This window comes from Equus caballus, unplaced genomic scaffold (assembly GCF_041296265.1).
Source record: "Equus caballus isolate H_3958 breed thoroughbred unplaced genomic scaffold, TB-T2T haplotype2-0000786, whole genome shotgun sequence".
Lineage (NCBI taxonomy): Eukaryota > Metazoa > Chordata > Mammalia > Perissodactyla > Equidae > Equus > Equus caballus.
The window spans coordinates 26162-50047 of NW_027221999.1; the positions used below are offsets into that span (position 1 = coordinate 26162).

Sequence of the window (23886 nt, forward strand, 5' to 3'; positions counted from 1 at the left end):
TTATCACCCCTCAATCTCCTAACTCGCCCTTAAATCCTCCTCCTTCAATCTATTCACAACACAACTATCAGAGTAACCTCTCAAACTAAAATCCAGATGATCTCAAAATCTTGCAGCGCCTTCCCATTTTACTCAGAGTAAGGTTGAAGTCCTCCCAATTGCGGGAAAGGCCTTACATGGTTTATTTCCCAGGTATCACCTCTCCTATGTCGTCTCCTACCGTTTTCCTTCTCTCTCATTCCTCAAGTCACATGGGTCTCCTCACTCTTTTTTAAAACACCAATGCTCCCTACTGACAGTTTACTCTATTCTCTCAGCCTGTATCGTTTTCCCCAGATATCTAAATAGTCACTCTCTCACCACTTTCAAGTCTTTACTCAAATCTCACCTTCTTGGTCAAATGTATCTTCACTGCTAGTTAATTCTTCCACCACCCCTCACTCCTATCAGGACTGCCAACTCCTCTTTTCCTGCTTCCTTTGCACGTATCTCCTTTCAATGTATTCTCTGTTCACCTGCTTATTCGCAGCGTCCATCAGTTCTTTGTTTGTTATTTGTCACTCTGTTAGAGTTTAACTCCACAAAGGAGGGATCTTGTTTTGTTTGCTGTTGTGTCCCAAGCGGCCAGAAAGTGCTTGTTCCACTGTAGACGTTCAACAGAAATGTGTTGAATGAGTGTTATATCTGTACATGTGGGTGCACAAGCGTTACCGTTTCAACCAAAATGACGTTGGATAAATGTGGTTGTCTCAAGGTGACAAACTTACAGAATCTTGTAGTTGATTTGTAATAGTGTTTCCAAAATCTATACTATAAGCCTGCAATACTTATGTTACACTGAATAAATATTCAGTTCTAGGAAAGAAGAAAGGATGCAAGGAAGGAAGGAAGAATATGTTCTGTTTGATTTTTTCAATATTGGTATAAATTCAACCTTTTTTGTTAATTTTGTTTTTTATTTTCTCCCAAAGATTTGAGTAGTTGTAAAATAATAATAGGTATAACTACCAAAAATGTCCAAACAAGATAATGTCAAGAGGACATATGCAATTCATCTTTTGTTATTAAGTTTTAGAAGGTTACCCATTATATTTTCCCTTTACCCAAATAATTTGGCTAATTACTTTTTTTTCTTATTATACTTTAATACTATCACTGCATACTTAATAATTTTGTTATAAACTGTCTGCTTTATCCCCAGATAAAATCTCTCTGGACTGAGATTTCTCAAAATTAGAAATATCGTTTCAGAGTTTAAGGTAATTCAAAACATAGTTTAATATTGTAGACTAGACATCTTTTATATTCTTAGAAAAAGACTAATTTTAAGTGGCTGCTTTCATACCATTTTATGATTAGCCTTTTATTTTCTTTAAAACCTCAAGAATGTTTGAGTATGTATTAAATCTGCAGGGGAGATATCAATTGCAGCTAATACTGTATATAATTATGCATATGTAAACTACTTCATAATGTATATTTTATGAATAAGGCATATTGATTTCAAATGCCTTCAAAATAATAAATATTTTGCCGTTGAGCTACAAAACCTTACTGAGGAATATGATTGTGTCTTTATGCTCTCCTGCTCTAAATGACTAGACTATTTACCATAATGGGCTGTATTTGGAAAGAGGAAATGTTAATTGCTGGGGTTTACAAGACAAGGTGGGTAAAAGCATATGTTACAATCAGATCATTAGCAATAGATGAGAAGCAAAACAGAGATGCCCCAAATGCCCTCGGCCTGCTTTCTTTCATTGCACAAGTCAAACAAATAGAAGAAATAGGTGGAGTAAATGCGTTAACAACCACTGAACCAAAACTGTCTTTTCTCATTTGCAATGGACTGTTCATATTTCTTTTACATAAGATCCTATTTTTAATACAAATGTGCTTTTTAATGAAATTCTCTATTTTTACAGTTAATGTAATTCGTTAACACCATCACTTTACCATAAACATGACCACACTTCTTTCATTACTGCCTTAGAATTAATATTTAGAAGCAGTGTTTCTCTTTAAAAAATCCACACATTTTATTCTTCATATATAACATCAGCATGCCTCCAGAAAAATTGTGTTAATTTATAATTCTACCAGTAGTACATCAGATGGCTTGAATCCTCAAAGATAGACTGGATATTTTTAAATACTTTCTAAAGATAAAAATACCACATTTACTGTGCATTTCTACCTTTATTAGTAAATGTTACCATCTTCTCATATATTTAATGAGTAGTTATATTTATTTCATTTCACAGAGCTTTCGGTTTTTATCATGTGAGTAATCTGACCTCGCTGACATCTTTAGTAAGTCACGTCTACTGAGATACATGTGTGTGTGCACAGAGGAACCCACGACACAACCACAGGTTGGGTGTAGAACATTTCTGGCACCCCAGATGCTTCTTTTTGCTCCTTCCTACTTAATACCCAGAGGTTACCACTACTCTGATTTCTATCACCACCAACTACCTAATCTACTCTTGAACATGAAAAATGGGGCTATACTGCTTACTACATACTAATTTGTGTCTGAATTCTTTTGCTCAGCATAATTTTTATGAGATTCATTAGATGTTGGCTTTTTAAAAAGTTGCTCTAGGGTGTTCCATTTCAGTAATATCTCATAATTATTTATCTGTTGTTTTATCGGTTGTCATTTTGTATTTTTCTAGATTTTGTACAATATGAATAAAATTCTATGAATGTTTTGTTCATGTTATTTGGTTGATACACATCTAGGAGTGGAATTACTTGGTCATAAGGTAGCTATATGATCAGCTTTAGAAGACAATGCAATGAAATTTCTAATGGGTAGTATTATGGACCTATGAATTATTTTTTTCAAAAAATAACATTTTGTCTTTGGTTTCTGGACATTTCATCTGCTTTCTATTTAATGATTTCCTTTATCTTGATTATTTCTTTCATTTAACTTTCGCTTTTAATTTACTAGGCTTTTCCTAATTTTTTGACATGAAAGCTTAAATCACTAATTTTTAAGTTTGCTTCTTTTTTTAACATGTACATTTTAAGTCATAAGTTTTCCTCTTAGCAATGCTTTAGGCTCATCATGTCACACTTTTATTGTTCATTTTCAAGCTGTGATTTCTTATTTTCCCAATAGATATTTAGAATTATATTAATATAGGAAAAGCAAAATAGAGTTTTAAGTCTAAAAAGATATAATAGACAATATGAAATTTCAAAAATTTCAGAAATAATGTCTCCTTTGGCAGAAAGAAGTGAATTATCTGAGAAACAAATATCTGTGTCTTTGAGTCTACTCACTTTTACTTTAGGGGAAAAAAAAGCCATATTAGAGTAGAAATCAAGAATTAAGAAATTTGGGGGGCCAGACCCTTGGCCGACTGGTTAAGTTCACGTGCTCCACTTCAGTGGCCCAAAGTTTCGCTGGTTTGGATCCTGGGTGTGGACATGGCACCGCTCATCAGGCCATGCTGAGGCAGTGTCCCACATAGCACAACCAGAAGGACCTAGACAACTAGAATATATAACTATGTCCTGGGGGGTTTTGGGGAGAAAAAGCAGGAAAAAAAGAGAAAAGTTTGGCAACAGTTGTTACCTCAGGTGCCAATCTTTCAAAAAATGAAGAAAGAAAAATTTGGGAGGAAAACACAGAATATTGGAAAAGTCTCATCATATTCAGGTGTACTAAATATGTTTTGATAAAGCTGTGTGTGTCACACTTTGCGTGTGTCACAAAGTGCCATATACTTAACCAGCATAATCTCTCTTCATTTCAAAACATTTTATGAGATAGAATTATTAATTTTTTTTTGTACTGAAGAGAAATCAGAGATTCTATATTATCACCTAGTCCACAATTGGGAAATCTAGCATTTGATTTCAGGTCCTCTAAAGTTGAAGGCCAAAATCTTAACCAAGAAGCCATAGCCCATACCTGACCCATTACTGTCATCCCTTCCTCTGTAGGGGAAACTCCTTCTAGTCTAGTTCGTGTTCGTAGTATTCCTAGAGCTTCCTCTGAACCAAAATACTCCTGAGGAGGAACAAATGACACTTGAAAAAGTACTTCTGATCCTGCTTTTTTAACAGGAGGCAAAGATCTAATTTAAAGCAATAAATTCTGCTGTAACTTGAGGCAAGAACAATTGGGTACAATAATCACTTTGTTAAGGAGATGCCTCCAGGATGCTGACGTTGTACTACAATGATGGGCACCTATTTCTTCTCATGTCTAGGGGCTATCTCTTCATAGTTATTCCCTTTATTCACGAATTCATATATTTTGAAAATTGGATATCATTTCCATTTCATTAATTTGTTATATAGCTTCATCCTTTTACACATACCTTATATTTGTAAAAATTTATATATGTAAATCAATAAAAATTATAGAGGGAAATGTGTTTGATTTTTGATATCACACACCAGGCTTTTGGAGGCTAATCCTACTAATACAATATTTAAGAATATGCAAATCTTTTCCACATTATACTGTTTTACCTCTTTTTCTAGTCTTTCCATGAAATTCATTAAGGATAACAATGAATAAAAAGTATGACATTTATAAATATGATAATCATTCAATGATATCTTATAAGTAGTAGAATCTAGGAAATGACCTAAAAAGCTGATGTACTTAATATTACTATTTGTAGCTTCAGGTACTTATTGAGGTGTTTAACCTTTAAGGGAGCACATCTGATCTCATACATATTCTGCTTCAAATTCTACTAGTTCATGTCAGACTTTTTTTTTGAATTGAATTAAATCTTCTGCAAGTTATGTTTTTGGAAATTATTATATAAACCTACTTATGCTAGTTTTACAGGAATGTTAATTTAAGGAAAAAATGAATGATTACCATTATTTAAAGAGTTACTTGAAATTGCGTGTTATAGAATTTCTTAGCAATGCAAATGAAAACTGTAAGTGGATAATCAAACAAGTATTTCCCGGAACGTTGGTGATGTGCAACTGCTAATACTGTTAACTTTGTGGTCTTGAAGAAACGCTGCTGCCTCCTGATGAGCCAGGTCATTTCTTCATGACTCAAACTCCTTCCTCCACAAAACTCAAGTTCAAAATCTTCTATCCCACATCTTAACCAATGAATAAATAGTGGGAAAATTTTGTCTATCAAGAATTCTAAGAAAGAATATCATTCAGACATCAGAAAGCTGAAGGACCTTCTGCTAGATAGGACCTAGAGAACAACAAACTAAAGGAAAGCATGTAGAATTCCCTGTTCTAAAATATGAACTATGTTGTTGAGAAATGGAGGAGATCTTAGTGAAACAAGGGCAATATAGCTCAAGCTACAATGATACAGGCTGAAAATAATGTTGAGATATACAGGGTAAAGAATTCTAATAAAATTTTGATGGAAATAATTGTTTTCTTTGGTAGCGTATCCTAGGAATTCATATGTCTGGAATGGTTTAAGGGTGGGAAATGAGGATGATATGTATGGAATGATAATATAGTTTATGGCAGAGTTGGTGCAGAGATAAACATGTAACTGATGCTCAATTTTTGAGATTGAAAATAGGATTATGAAACATTTTTCTAGTTTTGCAAGCTACTAACTAGCAACTTAACTTATTAATAAGCAAATCTGGGGAACTTATACAAGAGGGTCCACCTAATATTTAGATAAAATACCTAAGCTGGGGGTCTCACACTCTGCTTTGGCAGCCCAGGGTTTCTCTGGTTCAGATCCTGGCGCCATGCTGAGGCAGCGTCTCACATAGCACAACCTGAAGGACCTACAGGTAGAACATACAACTATGTACTGGGGGGCTTTGGGGAGAGGAAGAAGAAAAAAAAAAGAAGATTGGCAACAGATCCTAGCTCAGGCGCCAATGTTTAAAAAAAACCAAAACCCTAAGCTAAAATTAGGAAGGAGGAAACTAGGATGTAAGAAAAGTTATCTATCATCTACTCCTGGATGGGGAAAAATATTTTTGTAAGAGGTAAGAGAACAAAGAAATAAAAACTGTAGACCTAGGTCACTTCTCAGGGTGTTGAGAAGGTGAATTCACTGGATAAGAGGATAATGTGAGGGCAAAGAGATATCTGTTCTGTTCCTCTGGAGTATAACAATAGAAGTGGGGTCTGAGGGTCAGGCAGGGATGGGCTATATATATTGAGATGAGAGCTGATAGGCTTACCATACGCCAAGCACGGCAATATAATTTGATCCTGTGGGAAAAGTTGAGAATGGAACAACACTGGACCTGCCAGCTTTTTGAAAGAGATGGCAAAATGTTAGAAATACTCATCCAGTGGAAGCTAAGGTGATTCTGAATCATTTAAAGTCTGCTACTGGGCACTGTCCGAGCAAAAATTTAACAAACATCAAGCACACCCCAAAAGAATTACAAAAGCTTATGCCTTAAGGACAATTGGTTTTAAAGTCTGATATTAGAAACCAGCCTGTGCATACCTAAGGACCAGCAAATGACCAGCCCTTTGAATGCCGATGTTAGAACTCCGTTGCATTTCCTTGGAAAGAGAAGCACAGCCAAGTGAACTACAGAAGAAAAAAAGAAAATATTTTTCTTTATTAAAACTACCTATTGAACTATTTAAAAAATGTTATTCTAAACTTTTAAACAGTTAGGAATAAAAAATTCCCTCTCTGAACCCTCCCATATTATTGTTGAGATGTGGCTACTTACGAGAAAGAATATATTAACTTAGGGATAGATTAAACTTCTTTACATATTCCAAGTTGTGGTATGAAATACGTTTTTTTATCCCCTTATCTTTAGTCTGTATGTGTCTCTATAGTTAAAGTGGGTTTCTTCTAGACAGCGTATAGTTGGATTTTGTTTTTGTTCTATTCTGGCAATCTCTGTCTCTCAGTCAGTGTATTTAGACTGTTAATGTTTATAGTGATTATTGATACAATTGGACAGATATTAACCATTTTCTTACTGTTTTCTGTTTGTTGCTCTTATTGTTTCTTCCTATTCTTGTCTTCTACTATTTTTCTGCCTTTTCTAATTTTAAGTGAGCATTTTAAATGATTCTATTTCTCGCCTTTCTTATCACATCAATTATTCCTCTTTTTTCACTTTTTTTCAGTGGTTGCCCTACAGTTTGCAATATACACATACGGCTAATCCAAGTCCACTTTCAACACTATCCCATTATATGGGTGGGAAAAGTACCCTATGATAACAAAATATTCCTAATTCCTCCTTCCCATACTTTGTATCATTGCTGCCATTTAATTCACTTATAATCATTGCATACATTGTTGCTACTAGTTTGAACAAACCGTTATCTATTAGATCCATTAAGAAAAATAAAATATTTTATTTTATCTCCACTTATTCCTTCTCTAGTGCTCTTCCTTTTTTTACATAAATTCAAGTTTCTGACCTATCTAACTTTCCTTTTCTTTGAAGAACTTTTAACATTTCTTGCAAGGCTGGTCTATCGGCAACAAATGCCTTCAATTTTGTTCAAGAAAATATTTATCCTTTACTTTTCAAGGAAATCTTCAGACAATAAGAGAATTCTAAATTGGTGATTTTTTTCTCATAACACTTAAAATATTTCACTCCTTGCTTGCACAGTTTCTAAGAAGTTGGATGTAATTCTTATGTTTGCTCCTCTATAGGTAACATGGTTTTTTTTTCTCCTTTGGCTTCTTTCAAGATTTTTCTTTATCTTTAATGTAGATTTTTTTCTTTAATTTTCTTTATTTGCAGTTTGAATATGATATGTCAAAGTGCAGTTTCTTTGACGTTTATCCTGCCTGATATTCTCTGAGCTTTGTGGATCTCTGGTTTGGTGTCTGTCATTAATTTGGGGGAAATTTTCAGTCATTATTACTTCAAATATTACGTCTGTTCCTTTCTTTCTTCTTCTGTTGTCACATTATACGTATATTACACTTTTTGTGGTTTCCCCACAGTTTTTGGATATTCTCTTGTTTTTTTCAGTCTTGTTTTCTATTTGCTTTTCAATTGTGGAAGTTTCTGTTTTAATACCCTCAAGCTCAGAGATTCTTCCTTTGACTATGTCCAGTCTACTAATGAATCCATCAAAAGCGTTCCTCATTTATATTATAGTGTTTTTCTCTTTTATCTCTAGCATTTCTTTTCGATTCTTTCTTAGAATTTCCATTTCTCTCCTTGCATTATCCATGCGTTCTTGCATGTTATCTACTTTTTCCATTAGAGCCAGTAACATATTAATCATAGTTGTTTTAAGTTCATGATCTGACAATTCCAATATCTCTGCCATATCTAGCTCTAGTCCTGATGCTTGCTATGTCTCTTCAAACTGTGCGTTTTTCCTTTTATTATGCCTTACAATTTTTCCTTGAAATACACGCACGATATACAGATTGAAAGGAAGAGCAGTGAATAGGGCTTAGTAGTGTAGTGGTAAGGTGCAGGGCCAGGGGAAGAGGTCTGTAGACCTACGGTTAGGTCTCAGTCCGGTGACCTGGACTGTGAACTTCACTAGTGTTACTCAGTTCTTTTTTTCCTTTTCCTCACCCCTTTAGAAGGAACATGATGGCTTGAGGGGGCTGGAGTTGGGTATTTCCCATGCCCCAGGTTGGTTAGGCTCTGATAAAGCCTCAGCATTTTAGGCTGTGATAAAATAGTTTCTCTTGAGCATAGGCCTCGTTAAGAAAACAGAGTGCTGCAGCATATTTCAAGTTGGTTACTTTTCTCCTCTCCCTGTTAAAAGCCAGAGGAGGTTTTTCTCCATCTTCACTGCAAACCTGGTAGAGGTTCTGGAGGTAAAACTCTCAAAAGTGTGAAGCCTGCCTTCTGACTGGGTCCCAAGCAGTTTTTAATTCTCAGACTTGACTACTCTGAGCCTCCAGCAATTCATCAATTACAGCCCAGGTTTTCTTACTCTGATGCTGGTTTCTGTGGTGGTTTTTGTATGGGGTTCTCAGCTCCACTTTTTGTATCTGCCTGCTTATCTCTCCAATTTGGGGAGCAGTGCTTTGCACTGTGACCTAATTTTCTAACAGATCTAAGAAAAGAGTAGTTGATTTTTTGGTTTGTCAAGCTCTATACTTGATGTTAGGACACAGTGATGACTTCTAAGCTCCTTAAATACCTGCCAGAAACTGGAAATATAATTTGAATTATTGTAAAGAGCTCTGAGCAGCCCAAGAGAAACATGGCTGCTGCAACATTTTTAAAGTTCTAGAGTGGTTAGGAGTTGGCCCTAGATATGATGTGCCATAGCACCAACAAAGTCCATCTTGTTGTCTACAGCTGATGTTTGGAATGTACACTGGGCTGAATGTAAAGCTAAAAAGAGGCATTTTAACTGCAGTTCAGTGGCTTCAACAAACTGAAAGATAGCGCAATTGAAACTGACCTGATGATATTACTTATGGCTCCAAATAATCCACTGTGTTCCAAATTTATTAGATGCTCAAATTGGTTTGTAATATATCAAAAACAAAAACAAAACATTGCAGCTTAAGATCTATGAACACAACTCCAAGTGCAAGTGAATAAATAATGAATGGAATCAATTAAAAGCCATCCTGAAATCTATCTGGGGTAGACATCCTCTAAAATAGATCCCGATGATGCTGACATCCTGCTAGCCTCGCCCTTTTGTGATCTCTTCTCCTTGAGAGTGGTAAAACTTACGTGAAAAAGAAGGAAAAAACATTATTTTACCTCAATGACGGTAGACAGACAATGTGTAAATGGCAGATGCAGCTTTTCGCATGAGCTCTCTGAAAAGTTGATGCCAATCATCTACTTTACTGCTAAAATGCAGCTGAGATTTTCAGGGGTGGCTTCCTGTGATTCTAGTCTTTCATGATTTTCTGAAAGGTCAGTTTCTCTGTGACACATACTAATGGTGGTGTAAACATTTGATTTTCTTTACTAAATAATCTCCCACTAAAATAAGTAAATGATTTCTATGTATGTGGCGAAACAGTAACTGATGAATACTCTTTTGGTGTGACGTAGAACAGGAGAGGCCCACAGAAATGCTAACCTGATGAGTGTGAAAGATCTTATTATCTTGCAGTTATTACACACAGTGGGCAGAAAACTCTAAAAGCCACTTTCTCTCTTTCCCTTCTTGCACTCCAGGATTCAATAAATCTGATGTAGCTGAAAGACTAACAACATGACGAGAAGAGGTTGAGTGTGAGCAATTTGGAGAAAAAGATTTTTAAAAGGCCAAAGAGAAGGGAAGAAGACAGATGCTGTCCGGGGGACCCATTGAACATGAGTGAGCAGCCGTTTAGATACCACTGGGATGGAGAATCGAGTCCTTCTGATCATCAGAAGAAACTGAGGGAAGAGAACATTGTTGAGTAATGAAGAAGAGAGATTTCAAACTGTTCAAGTTTCCTCTTCTAGAATAGGCCAGAAAAAGAAATTGAAGCTTCAGGAAAACGTTTTTTAAATTCTTCTCTCAACCAACCTGCCCTAGATAGATAGGTCACTCTCTTCCTAAACAGAGCACTAGTTCCAGACTTGGAGATTATAACCCCATAGTATAGTTTAACCCACTAGAGTTCCGTATTGAAATTTAAGGGATGTAGACTTGTTTTACTTCATTTACTTCTCGTTGAAACATGATGATTTTCAGTCCTCTTATTTACAGAGATAATATCATTCTGTAATTGACAATAAAACTGAAAAAATGCATGCAACTTTGTGAACTTTAAAGTATCTGATGTATATTTTGTTACACTATGAACTCTTAAAAGGCAAAACTCTTCTGGTGTCAGAAGCATTGTCTATGTATACAAAATAAGTACTTGTTAAAGATGTGTTAAATGAGTAAATAAATGCTCTGAAAACAATTCTTATGGAAATGCCCAAGAAGGCTGATCTACATGTTCTGAGTACCTCCAGGTTTTGGGTTGAAAACATGTTTCTTCTAACACTGTAGACACATTGGTCTCTTCATGATTGATATAAATTTTTCAAGTTAAAAATCATATTTCAGTACTCCTAGTGCCTTGATGATCATTAAAAGAACATCAAAAGAAATATATGATACGATAGGTGCCATATTTCAAATTGTATGGGTTGAGATGAATTTTTAGAATCAGAAAGTATAGTTTTCTGATGGATATTATGTTTGTTAATCTAGAGCAATTTGCCCATGTATCTATATAACTATGTCTAATTCTGCATATAAATGTACTCAAAGATTTGAATAAATTTGAAATATACTTATTCTGAAGAATACATTTACTCTTAGGTTCAAATACGTTTTATGCAAAGGAAGGAATTGTTCTGTACTATATATTCAATCACTTCATGAATTTTTACAGATAAAAGCAGCACAACCTTTAAAGAAAACAAAGCTGCAGACTTAATTTTTCCCAGAGTTCAGGCATGAAAATAAACCTAAGGAAGATAATGCAGATAATTATAATAACACATGAGCATGGAAAACAAATATCTAATGCCAGCTAATTTAAATTGAAATATAAATGTCAGTCAATGATACATGGACACAATCCTAAATGTTTTATGCTTTTCAACAAAGATAAAAATACCTCATCTCATACCCCCACACATTTAAGAGCCGTTCTGAAACTGCATCAGTCTGAAGCCCAGGAAAAGGAGTGATTTTACAGTAAATAACACTTAATGGCTCTTTTTGGGCTCCCCAAATAAATCTTGAAATAAAGTAGTGTTCTCTTCTAACTTTGCACTTCTTTTAAAATGTTACTTTGTCTGCTCTAGGAACTTAGCCTTTACATATGAATTTTGGAATCAACTTGCCAATAGCTCCAAAAAAAGAAAGATTGCTTAATATTGACTGGGATTGTATTGAATCTATAGATCAATTAGGAGAGAATTGTCTAATTCCTGCCTCCGTCCTAAAATCAGCCATTTCTCCAAGGAGCCCTGGTTCCTGTTACTGGAGATAAGTATTAGAAACCAAGATGTGGGTGCCAGGCGTGCTATTGCTACTACAATGTCATGACTTCCAGGTTCTCTCTACTGCTAATATCTGCTCTAGGGGACTTTGATGAATGGCTGAAAGTGTCAAGAAATAACAGAGCAATGGTTAGAAAATATCAAAATTTCAATTTTAAGGAGACAAAGAAAGGAGATATTCATTTGAATATGAGATTGTTAAAATATTTTTTTAAATGAAGACAATAATAAATGGATAGTGTAAGATATTGCACTGTATTACAAGCTCTTATTATTGTTTCCCTGCAACATAACTGTCCTACACAAGATTTGGAAAAGTTAGATTCAGAGTTATGTTTGTTGGATAAATGGTCAAATTAGTGAATACATGCAATTGATTGGATTGCACGTTTCACCTTAAAATATAGTAGTACAGGTAAAATCATAGGATTTATTAAAATTTCAATAAAATTGAATTCTATTCAATTTTACTAAAGTGGGAGTTTCTGTAATCAACATGATTAAATGTTACTAATATTGTTCAACACAGTAGAAAATACTACAAATATTATACAGTAGAAATATAACTAAAAATAGTATCAATTATTAATCTGATATTAGAAAACATAAACCATTATAATTTATCAATAATTGCTACCATTTACAATTGCATGCCATATTCCTTGCTAGATAGGGTGTCTTATGAACTTGACATAACCTACCATAAAGTCACTTAATAAAACCCTGAATTCTTATGCAATTAGAGCAGAGAAGAGATCTGACACTATATTATGCCCTAGGATAGAAATGTAGGGACCATAAAAAATACAAAGAGAAAATTCAGTTTTAATGTGGATGGATATATATTTAACCCCAATTGCTTCATAAAGACATACATTTCAAAAGAGGAACTGTGCTGGAATCTCTAACAACAGGAGGCCTTATGCAGAGAGAATGTGGATGGAACTCTTCCTCCATTGTTACCCTTGTGTGGTTCAAGTTCAGAAGTTATATCTCTTCTTGGGATTATCTTTGCAAAAATAATGTTTGTGAGTGTGGTATACCTTCTGAGGAAAACTGTGGCGGCAGTAGTAATATTAGGATATTGGGATTTTTTTTCCTCCATAATGGAAATGCTTAGATATATAGCAATACCCAAGAGATGGAGATGGGGGTCACTGATCTGAGAAGCTGAGTAACCTGTACTAAGTATCATAAGTAAGGATGTAATTCACCCGGAATTTGGATAGAGGGCGCAGACATCAAAGCTCATAGACTTTCCACACAACTGCATCTCTTGTTCAAAGTTACTGCTTTTGTGTAAAAAAAAAAAAATTGCCAGAGAGAGGAAAGTTGATTTGCTCCAAATCACATCAAAATGCATTCAGGTACCTCAGCTGTCACTAATGATGAGATCTATGAAGTCACTTGTAATTATGGATTGTAATTTTCTTTCCTCTCATTACTGCTCACCACCATCTGGTGAAGGTATAAAGAGAAATCCTCACAAATGTTTGGGTGTTTTTGTAAAAGCACAGAATTTTTTCAAGTTTACCTTTCACCAATTTTGATTTATACTGGATTTTAAAACATATTGAGTCTTATTCTCCACTCTCCTAGCGGGAGGGAGTAGCTGCCATAAATCCTAGATACTGCTGCCTACACAAAAGAAAAGATGGTCCTGGATTGCCTGACATATATAATACCAGCTCGGGGGCAGGAAAAATGTGACAGGAGAAGAATTCTCTACAGTCTTCCAGGCACAGAAATGTATAGAGCAAGCTTTTCATTATCAAGGAGAAATTAAGCTAATTCATTTGCAGTGTTAAAATTGTACAGTGGAGAAACTTTCTCTCCAAGACCTAGTCATAAATGAGACAAATGGAATATATTTCTTAACAATAAAATCTACGTCCCATCAATTATAACTATTTGAAAATAATTACCCTAACAATCATGTCTTACACTACGGTGAGGGATATCAGTTTTTCTCACCCATATCAAAAAAAAAAAATAAGCAATCTGCCTTTTCCAAAGCATGCCAAAAAATTGAATTTGAAAATGAAAACTATGATTGAAATTAAAAAATACGCTAAAACTAATAAATATGACTAAGATCATGTTTGAGATAGCAATATGATTTTTGGGTAAACACAGAATACAGAGCTTTGTCACAAAGGACTGTGGAGTTTTCTAGGCAAATCTGATTATCTTTATTCCCTGAGAGGTAGCAGTAATCATATGCACATCAACATAATTCTGAGTTCTGAATAATTGGTAAGATTATGTAGTCATGATGAATCATTTTATTTTAGATAGAATAATATGTTGATTATTTTATATAAAAATGCACACTTAGATTGTTTCAGACATACTCAGAGATCCTGGAAAATACCCTTGGATATTCAGTGGTTTATACTTGTAGAACTTATCTTTTAAAATGAGATACTGGAAGGCAGACAATGAGAAAAATCAAAACTCAGACATATATTAGGCTCTGCTCTGTCCTCATTTAAATGCTGACAAAATAATCAGGATTGAGTAAAGGAAAAAATGAAAGACTTCAGTCACTCATTCTTTAATGCTTTCTATTCTCCTTTAGTTTTAGTTATGAATTGTAACTTTATCAGGTTTTTAGGCTAATTCTCCGATAACTGATTTAACTGAAAATCCTCTCAGGCAAAAGATACATGATTAGAGAGCAAATTTGCACTGTAACTGGAATAAGTTGATTTCTAAGTGAATTTTTACAGACTATCTTGTGAAACCTAGGATACTCAGCATGCCTTTATTATTTTTATAACCAATATGAATTATCATTATAAAAATGTTAATAAAACAAGTCAGAGAATATACTACTTTAAAAGAAATTCTAATGGTTCTGTACTTGACTGCTCATGTCCACTTTCATGTGATTTATGAGAGGACTTGATGGTAGCAATTGAAAGTGAAATGTAATGGCAATAAACATGCCACAAAAGATTGAATAACCTTGGGGTTTTACATTTCCAACACAAATAAATACTCCACGCAATCATATAGAATATCAAAGTGGCAGTAACATAGTTCTTTTTCTTCGTGTTTACAGTTACTGTGCTATCACTGTTTTTTTTTCAAATCTACTGCTTAAATGTAGGAACCTGTAGTCCTACAGGATTGGAGACAGGAACTGCACAAGGATCCAACCAGTTACAAACCTGCTCCTGAAACACATCCATGTGGCTGAGTGTTTGGTTGTGTTAGGGGCTAACTACAGCTGAGAGTTCTCCAAATTCACTTCTAAATAGAATAATATTTATCAAAAGAAAAGTAACAAAAATGCAGTAATTTGAAGTTTACATGTATGTAAATAAACCTCACCTGTAACCATAAAAATTGTTGAGAACTTAGACCAGGAAAGAATTTTGCAGGAACTACATTTTACCTCTGATTTTATTTAGAATTGCTGGTACTGAGGTTAAGGAAAAACAAACAGGCTCTTCAGTCTTCTTTTATTATAATTTAAAGGCCATTAATAGACAATGCACATGTTTATTGCCGGCATGGCCGGCAGACATCCCTGCCACTTCACCCTTGTTACGCTGCTGCTAAAACGTGAATTGTGCCTTGATAACTGCTTTGTGGAATTCTGTTTCTCTCAGGAATTCTATCTCATTTTATAAAATAGGTATTTATTGACACAGCACTTCTAATTAGGGTCCTACTTGTGAGAACATGTGTTGGATGAAATGGCTTCTGTCTTTAGATATCACTTAAATACAAACTTACTAAAAACAGATACAAGGATCTGATTACTCAGTTTCGTCTTCCAATGCAGTCAAGTTCAACCTTTTACATATTGTGCTGCATGCTATGGTTTGTCTCCTTCAGCTTTTGTTTCTTTCCTTTTAGTTTGAGGAGATGGGAATTCAAAGGCTACGTATCACAGATTGGCCCATTGTTGATTTTCTAGCTGGTACTAGGTTCTCATATCATTTGCACTTGGGTGAGATGTAAAAGTGAGAAGGAAGGTGGAGAGCATTTTGCTCTCCCTTTTTGTCTTATTCTGATGACAAGTATGGTTGTGCAAATGAGAGTTCTCTGCAGTACACTGCAATATCTATACTCCAATGTCTTTAATGACAAGAAGTAGTTTGGTGTTGATGCTGGCTTCTTGGTTTTCCAATATGGTTTCTCAATCTAGGTAACACATGTGGATGTCCACTGTCTAACTTCCTGGATGATGAGAGGAAGTTGCAGCTTTGGCATTGGCAAGTCTGGGTTCCCACATGATTTCATGGTGGCCTAAGAGGTAGATTGTCCTCCAATTCAGTTCTGTATGGCTTTGTAGTTCTTTGTAGTTCTGTATTGTATCAGAGCTTTGGGGAAGATTGGGTTAGGAAAAGACTAACCAAACGTTATGGGACATTGTTACAAGAACACTAGAAAAAGCAGTAACAATAATAATAAAACACTAACATGATTTAAAAAATATACTGTATTCCTAACAAAACAGATGTACCATAACAAGTAGAAGTTTTTATGTTTTATGGAAAATGGTAAAGGTAGTTTGTTGGAAAGTTTGAGAAGGTCAGTGGCATTTAATTGTGGAAAAGAGGGTAGAGGGTTGTCAGCATCATCAGAAGATTCAGGTGGAAAAGCCGTTGGAGACTTCTCATGAAATGATGTGATGCACAGACAGATAACTCTCGTTCACATTGTGTTGTGCTTGTTTACAAAGTTCTACCAAGACCGAGCTTGTGTCCACACTGAGCCAAGGGGAAGATTCTGGGGTGAACGATTATTGTGTACACTACTGTACTCTGTGGCTTGCAGAGAGTTCATATATTTTACATTCATTTTCTATTATTTGAAGGTACGAAAGTTTAATTTGCTGAGAAAATTTATCTTATACTGATATATATTATTAATCATACCTGAACTAAGTTTTACCTTTTCAGAGCAGACAATCATATAGTTTCATTCAATTTATTTATTTTCCCCTTTTATTATATTTGAAATATGGATTTTGGGATATATGCATATAAGTGGGGGTATTTTATATATAAATTTCATTTCAAGGTTTATTGTTTATAAAATATTTATTTGTAATAAGCCATCTATTTTTTTAAAAGCAGGTACTGTATCAGATCCGGTATGTTTGAGGATTTTCTCAAATCTTGTGTTATCAAAGGCAATACAGTGAGGGATGATTGGCTGCTCTGAATTGTGGTCACATCTCTCTGTGCAGCTCCAACGTTGTGGGAACTTGGAAGGACTCAAGGAAGATTTTCACATACTGGTATCCTTACTTGGTGTATTCTTTCTTTTATTAATTTTTTGTTTAGTAGTAAGCCAAAGTGAAGATAAATCAAGCTGAGTACCAGTGATCATTCTCAATCCAGATCAGAATTTGCGTTGAACCCAGATGCCAGCATACTTTGCAAATAACTACCCAGACTTTCCAGACCTCTGCCTACATCAGGAGGAAACCTAGTCTCCTGGCTACTATCGTGATCAGCCTCTTATGAGACTGAAAGTAGTGCACCTTACAATAACCAATAAATATCTCCTATTTTGCAAGTGATACTCCTGCTAGGTCAAATGCCAAATTCAGATATTTAATGTCTAGAAGTTGACAGTGACTGAGATCCTTCAGGATTACAATTATTCCATTATGTATTTCAGATTCTGATATACAGGGACTGATTTTAAAGCATTTCTCAAATCAGAAAATTTCTTTTTATATTATTTATTACATTATGGAAAGTTTTATCATATAAATTAAAATGAAATATTACATTTTATTGTAAATCACCACTTACATATGAAAAATGATGTCTGCTTATTGCTGTGTCCACAGATTTATAATTAGAATTACCACAACAATAGGTGAAACCTATTACAAGTAAATTGTAAACTCTGTGTCACTTATTAAATTTCTTCACGTGGTTTGCATCTACCTTAAAGAAATTTATTCTCTGTAAGTTATTTCTTAGCTTATCCTAGCCCACAACATTTGCTCTTTCCTCTGAACACCTGGTACTTTCAATTTTAAACAATATATTTTGTCAATTAATATGCACAGTCTTTTGTTACAATTAGGTTGATTTCTCCATGAGATTTTATGTTCTGTGAGCTATTCAAGATACATCTCGCACTGTTCATGTGGCTTCATTAATACAATATGAGCATGAAATACTTGGTTAAATAAGTTTTTTGATTGGTTGACACATCACTATATTCAAACAAAGACATTTACAATTTAAAGTGTATTTCCTTCAGTAAAAGGATATTTAAACTAAAAAAAAGTGTATATATATCTATATAGATATAGATATATAGATATACATATGTATCTATATATATATATATCTATATATATAGATGTACTTTCCCCCCACCATATCAGCTTTTTAATTTTATGGATGAGAAATCAGAAATTTGTGGAGCTTAATGACTCTGTCCAATATCACATAGCAAGCTAGTGGCAAAATTATAACTTGGATCCAGGTCTACTGATTTTTAGCCCACTGTACTGTGCAATTTAATAAATAATTTTAGTGAAAGAAAATTTCAACAAAAACAGCAACTTGATTATGGCTCCAGGAATCAAATTTTCTTTCCTAGAATGAAAGCTGCTGCTTAATGTCTATGTCTTTCGTCCTATGATAGATGACGCTGAATGCTCGGTGACAAACTTAGCTGAAGAAAAGAGGTAGTAAATAATACAAAGAAAAGTAAAACACAAGAATTGCAATATTTCCCTGTGGAATAATATTCACGGCAAAAAACGCTGACAGCCAAAAAGATAATAGATGTTGTGGAGACATCTGGAATTCCAAATGCAGTGCATCTAGCAAGAAATAAAGGGAAGCAGATGGGCCTTTCGTCTTCTGAATTGTATTCTCAAGAACAGGAAGAACCTGCCCAATGACCAAGGGCACAGTAACCTAATCTAATGGCAAAACACTGTGATAATAAATGTGAAAAATGGAAAAAAGTTCCTATGAGATAAAAATAGAATGTAATCAGACTTTATGATTAAGGAGAAATGAAGAAGAGCAGGAAAAAAATTTGTATTTAATATGCAACAGAATTCTAAAAATATATTTACTCCTTTACATTTGAATAATATCTTTGCTATTGCTTACCAAATTCTTGAGGCTATTTTTCTTTCTTCAACTATAAACTACAGAAAATCATTTGGAAGAATGTTGGGGTGTTGCTATAGGTACAATTTTACTTTGAATTACTTAATTTTTCAATAAGTAGTGCATATTATTAGAATTCATATTTCATCTCCTTTTTGCTTCTAGTCACCTTTAAAATCATTGTAAAAACTGGCTCAAGGAAAACAGTAGTTAATGAAAACAGGCATTAAATTAGCATCTGTGAAAAGCAAAGTGAATGACACATGGGTAATGAAGGTTAGACAGACACTGGAATGAATGAGACTAAGGCAAGTTTTTCCATCTAACCTGTTAAGGAGAAATTTGGAGGGAGAATGGATTATAGTTTTGCCTAATAGGTTAAAGAAATAATAACTAATCTGAATTAGAGTTTAACTCCTTTTAGAAGAAAAAGGCCAAAGAAAGCAGGCAGGTTTTCATGACTCTCTCTATAAAAGGTATATAATGAATATATATAAAATATAAATGGTATATAAATATATTAAATAAAATATATACATTAAAAAGGAAAAATATTTAGTAGGGCTTTATATGAGTGGACTAAACATCAAATTAACTATGTGTTTTTGAAATAATCATACACATTTATAATTGTAGATCTATACAGACCTCAAACAATTTTAAACTATCACCTTGTTATATAATCAATTAATTTCTTTGTTTCAATTTCTCTTATATAGTATCATGTGGCTTAGTTTGCACTATCAGTAATGCCATAATACCTTTTTGGTTTAAAAAAGGAAAAATATTTTCCCTTAGGTGAATCCTAGGCCAAAAACTTCATATCAGTCAGTTTTCAAATAACATTATTTTCCTATTCTGATAAACATAGGCAAACATTTCTTTTGTTGCAAGTTGTAAAATAGTGACACCAGTTCTTTAAGCCAGTGGTCTTCTGTATTCAAACTGACTCACTGGTATGAAAGCCTGAAGTGGTGATGGGGCTTCTGGGTAATCTCTTTGCATTGTGTCTCAGCTTTTCTCTGTGGGCCTGGGTAGAACATCCTTATTTTTTCCACAAGCTCAATTAAGCCTGTTGGCAACACTGAATCAAGGTTTCGGTTGTCCCAGTGGTGCCAGGAGATGGAAAAAGGCAACCCATATTTAACCCCGCGCTTGAAGATAGAAACATTTGTAAGTCTAATTTAAAGATTGCCTCTGACAAACAAGAAATAAGAAAATCGAGCTTTTAATTTTATTAATTCATCAAGGAGCCATCTGGCGAAAAATAACAAATACCATAAGTTGTGTAGCCTTGAATACATTCCAGGACTTATTAGCTGCAATTTGATTAGTGCACTCACTCCGTTGTAATGAGACCTTATGCCAAATTCCCTGGCTCTAGAGAACTCTGTCACATCCCAGTATCGATAGAATACTGTAAACTCTTTTGCTAATATTTACAGAGGCTTTGAGGCTTTGCTTTGAATTACTGGCTGATCTTCCTAACCTCCCACTGCGTTGAGATCATGGTGTGCAAGGACTTTTCAGTATCGAAGCTTTTGCAAATTAATTTCAGAATTATCAAATGTAGCTGCGTCTCGTTTTTGTTGTTGCCAAGGCAAACATTCATTTTGATGTTTATATGATTTGATTGGATATATGTAATACAGCTCTTTTTTCATTTCTACTATTCCTAAGCATTAATGAGTTTTATTTTTAAGGTTGAAGTTGTAGTTGATATTTGGACGTATATAGGAAAACTCATTTATAATAAGAAATGTATGCAAAATTTATTTTCTTAATATTGTTCTTTTAGTAGATGATCAGTCAGGAAAACTGAAACAAAAAGCAACCGTGTCTTCAGTGCCACAGTTATGTTCATTCCCCTCTACATATCTTTAGCATTTGCATTTGAGAAAAAAAAAAACCTACTTGTGATTACCCTGAGATTAAACAGAACTATAAGACTAAAAAAAAAGAGAGAGATGAGCATTGAAAAATATTATCAACAAATTAAATGAAATCAGAAGATATAAACAATTTGATTTATAGACTACTAGGTTTCGAATATAATGTATCAAGCTTTTATGCATTTATACATCAATTAAACAAATACGTACTCCATATGTAATATGTATCAAGCTAGTCTAAACTTTTTCCTCTGAAGTCAAGAAAACTTAGAATCATAACAATTATTAAGTGAATAATTGCAGCAAAGTGGTGCAATTTTTAAAATTGTTTTTATTTGACTTAAGCTTAGTTACATTTATTCAATTTTTAATTCAAGGAGACAATTTGCCTTTCTCCAAGTTTAGTTTGATAAGATTATTTCTAATTTCCTCTCCCCCACAAAAAACTCACAATCTTGATATTTCCTATTTTGAATTATCCAGGAGGCTATTGTTTTCCTTGTCCATGTCCTAGTAAGATGGCATTTTGACCAAAGAAATACCTGGATCCAACCTAAGAAATAGTAGAAAGGTTTTACAGTAGAAGTGAGATCGGGGATGCTATCCAAGCCTTTTTGTTTAGATGATGACGTAGCATCATCTGTTGATTCCCTATTATCTTGCAAAACCAGCAAGCACTCTGTCTTTTAATCTCAAGTTTAGCCAAGAAGCAGACGCATATTTTTTGCCAGAAAGTGGTGAAATAACACGATAATTTACTCAATCTGGATAATTAATAAACAGCTAAGGAAAAGTGACAGGTTTCCAGTTATGGGCCATCTATCAGGCTAAGACCTACACTGGAGAGTCTAATCAGAGTCTATTGTTTCATGTCACCAGCAGGCCAGTACTTTCTGTTTTTTATTCTTGCTTGCGTTCAATGTACACATATAGGAGAGGGCCCCTTGGGAAGAAAGAAGCTATGATCTTACTTATGGCTGATAGTTTATTTCTAGTTTTAATTAATCCATTTCGTGAAAAGGACTGAAGGAAACCAGAATATGTCACCCTAAAGCATGCCTCTTTGACATAAGAGCTATTTTAAGCTGAAGGCAATTAAGAAGCAGCAAACATTGGAAAGCAGTTCTCACCTCCATCCTTTCTGCAGAAAGGCAGGGTTTAGGTTCTCCTTTACTGGAGACGACTCTAGACTCTTATCAGCCCAGAGATGGCACCAAAGGAATCTGCAAACCAAACGGTACTCCATTACTTTCCTCCTGTATATTTAACTTCACACAGTTTGCCTCCTTTGGAAGCCAAAAACTGCTTTCTTTTGTCTTGTCACTTCTCTATAAATTTATTGTTCTTTGTTGAAAATGCTGTAAGCTTGAACTCTAAGCCGTCTCTTTGAGTTACTCTTTCCCTGAGTCACACTCATGTATATATGAGATATGCATGTTAGTAAACTTCTATTTGTTTTTCTCTTGTTAATCTGCCTTTTGTTACGGGGAGCCCAGCAGAGAATGTAGAAGGGTGGAAGGAAAAGGATTTATTCCTCTCCTACGGGACACTGTTTCTCCTCTTACAGAAAGGTTTATTTTTTTTTTGAAATCCATGAAATTGGAAAGTTGTTAAGCTAAAATAAAAAATAAGAGCAAAAACAAAAACAAAAACACTTGAGTCTTCTTAATGAAATTTTCTGAGTGATGAAAAATAATATTTTCAACTGGACAAATAAAAATATAAACCTAAGGATGCTTTTTAAATTCATGGATCTTTACTTATTCAACCCCATTTCCTCTTTGCCCTTTGAGTGTTTTATTTGTGTGAAAGATCTTTTCCTGCTGTACTTTCTTGTCCTGTTATTATAATCTTACTCCTCCACCCTTCCATCCTCTCCATTGGACACAGAAAACAAGCTGTAATGCAAGAATCAAGGTAGTTGCTCCGATCAACACCCATACCCACTCTTCCCATGGCATTCTGGACAAGGAGATGGGGCAGTTGATGTAAGGAGATTCTAACTAAAAAATAAGGACACAGTCCAAAATTACCAAACATTTGAGGCTACTCCACACTATTATAAAGGGAAAAGAAAGTCCAGCAAGGAAAGCTCTTTTACACAAAGAAAATATTCAGATAGCTTCTTATCTACTACCTCTGTTACCGAACCTGAAGTGAGTTCGCTCACCCGTCGCACAGCAAGCCAATCTCTGACACTGGGTGTGCTGGAAGAAAGTAGGAATTTTATCTTTGCACAGCACTGAGCAAGGAGAGAGGGCAGCTAACACTGAAATCCCAAACTCCTCGAAAAGCTAAAAGGAAGGGTTTTTATTTGGGGTTTTAGGTTGGGGAGAGGGAGCATACGGCCTTGCTGGTCAGAGCTTTCCCACCAGCCTGTCTTTGGCCTTGAGACACTTGCAGAGAGGAGGGAGCTCATGACCTTGCTGGTCAGCAGCTTTCCCACCAGCCTGTATCTCTTTGCGGGAGGAGATAGTCCAGGTGGTTGTCCTTGACGGTGTCTGTCTCCATGGAGGATAGTGGATTCTGGAGCCGGGAAGCCAGAGAGTAAGCAGGGAATGAGTGTTTTGGTTTTAACCCCATATATGCCAGGTTTAATGTGGGGAAACTGATATCAGGGTCGGTATCACCTCATGCTGAGTTTGGGGAGTTATACGAACTCTCTGTATTACCTTCACAATTTTTCTGCTAATATGAAAGTATTCTTAATTGAAAGTTTACAAAAATATGTATTACACTATTCTACATACTCCTAAATACTTGGTGTTCCTTTTGCTTTTAGAAACCCACAGATAGCATTAGAAATCTAATTTTAAACTTCTACTTAAAATAGACTGAATTATAGTTTCTTTAATGTTAAAACAATTTACAGAAGAATCTCACTTGATTCAAAATTCTGGATTAAAGTTTTTGAACACTAAACATTCTGAGGTAACCATGAAAGGCAGGCTAGTCATCAGCATAGCCCACTGA

At 34.7% G+C, this 23886-nt stretch overlaps 2 long non-coding RNA genes across 3 annotated transcripts in view; one reads left to right on the top strand and one right to left on the bottom strand.

The window, feature by feature from the left end:
- Positions 1-23199, bottom strand: part of LOC138922391 (uncharacterized) — a 29841-nt gene extending 6642 nt beyond the window's left edge. The window contains exons 1-3 of one of the 2 annotated variants that reach the window (XR_011435481.1): positions 23084-23199; positions 22044-22136; positions 6443-6529 (exon numbers count right to left, since the gene is read on the bottom strand). This is a non-coding gene — a long non-coding RNA (uncharacterized lncRNA). Of the gene's footprint in view, positions 1-6427; positions 6530-22043; positions 22137-23083 lie in introns of those variants that run through there. The other variant, XR_011435480.1, reaches the window with a different exon arrangement.
- Positions 1147-12374, top strand: LOC138922392 (uncharacterized). Its single transcript, XR_011435482.1, has 2 exons — positions 1147-1259; positions 10095-12374. It is a non-coding gene; the product is annotated as an uncharacterized lncRNA (long non-coding RNA).
- Positions 23200-23886: the final 687 nt, after the last annotated feature.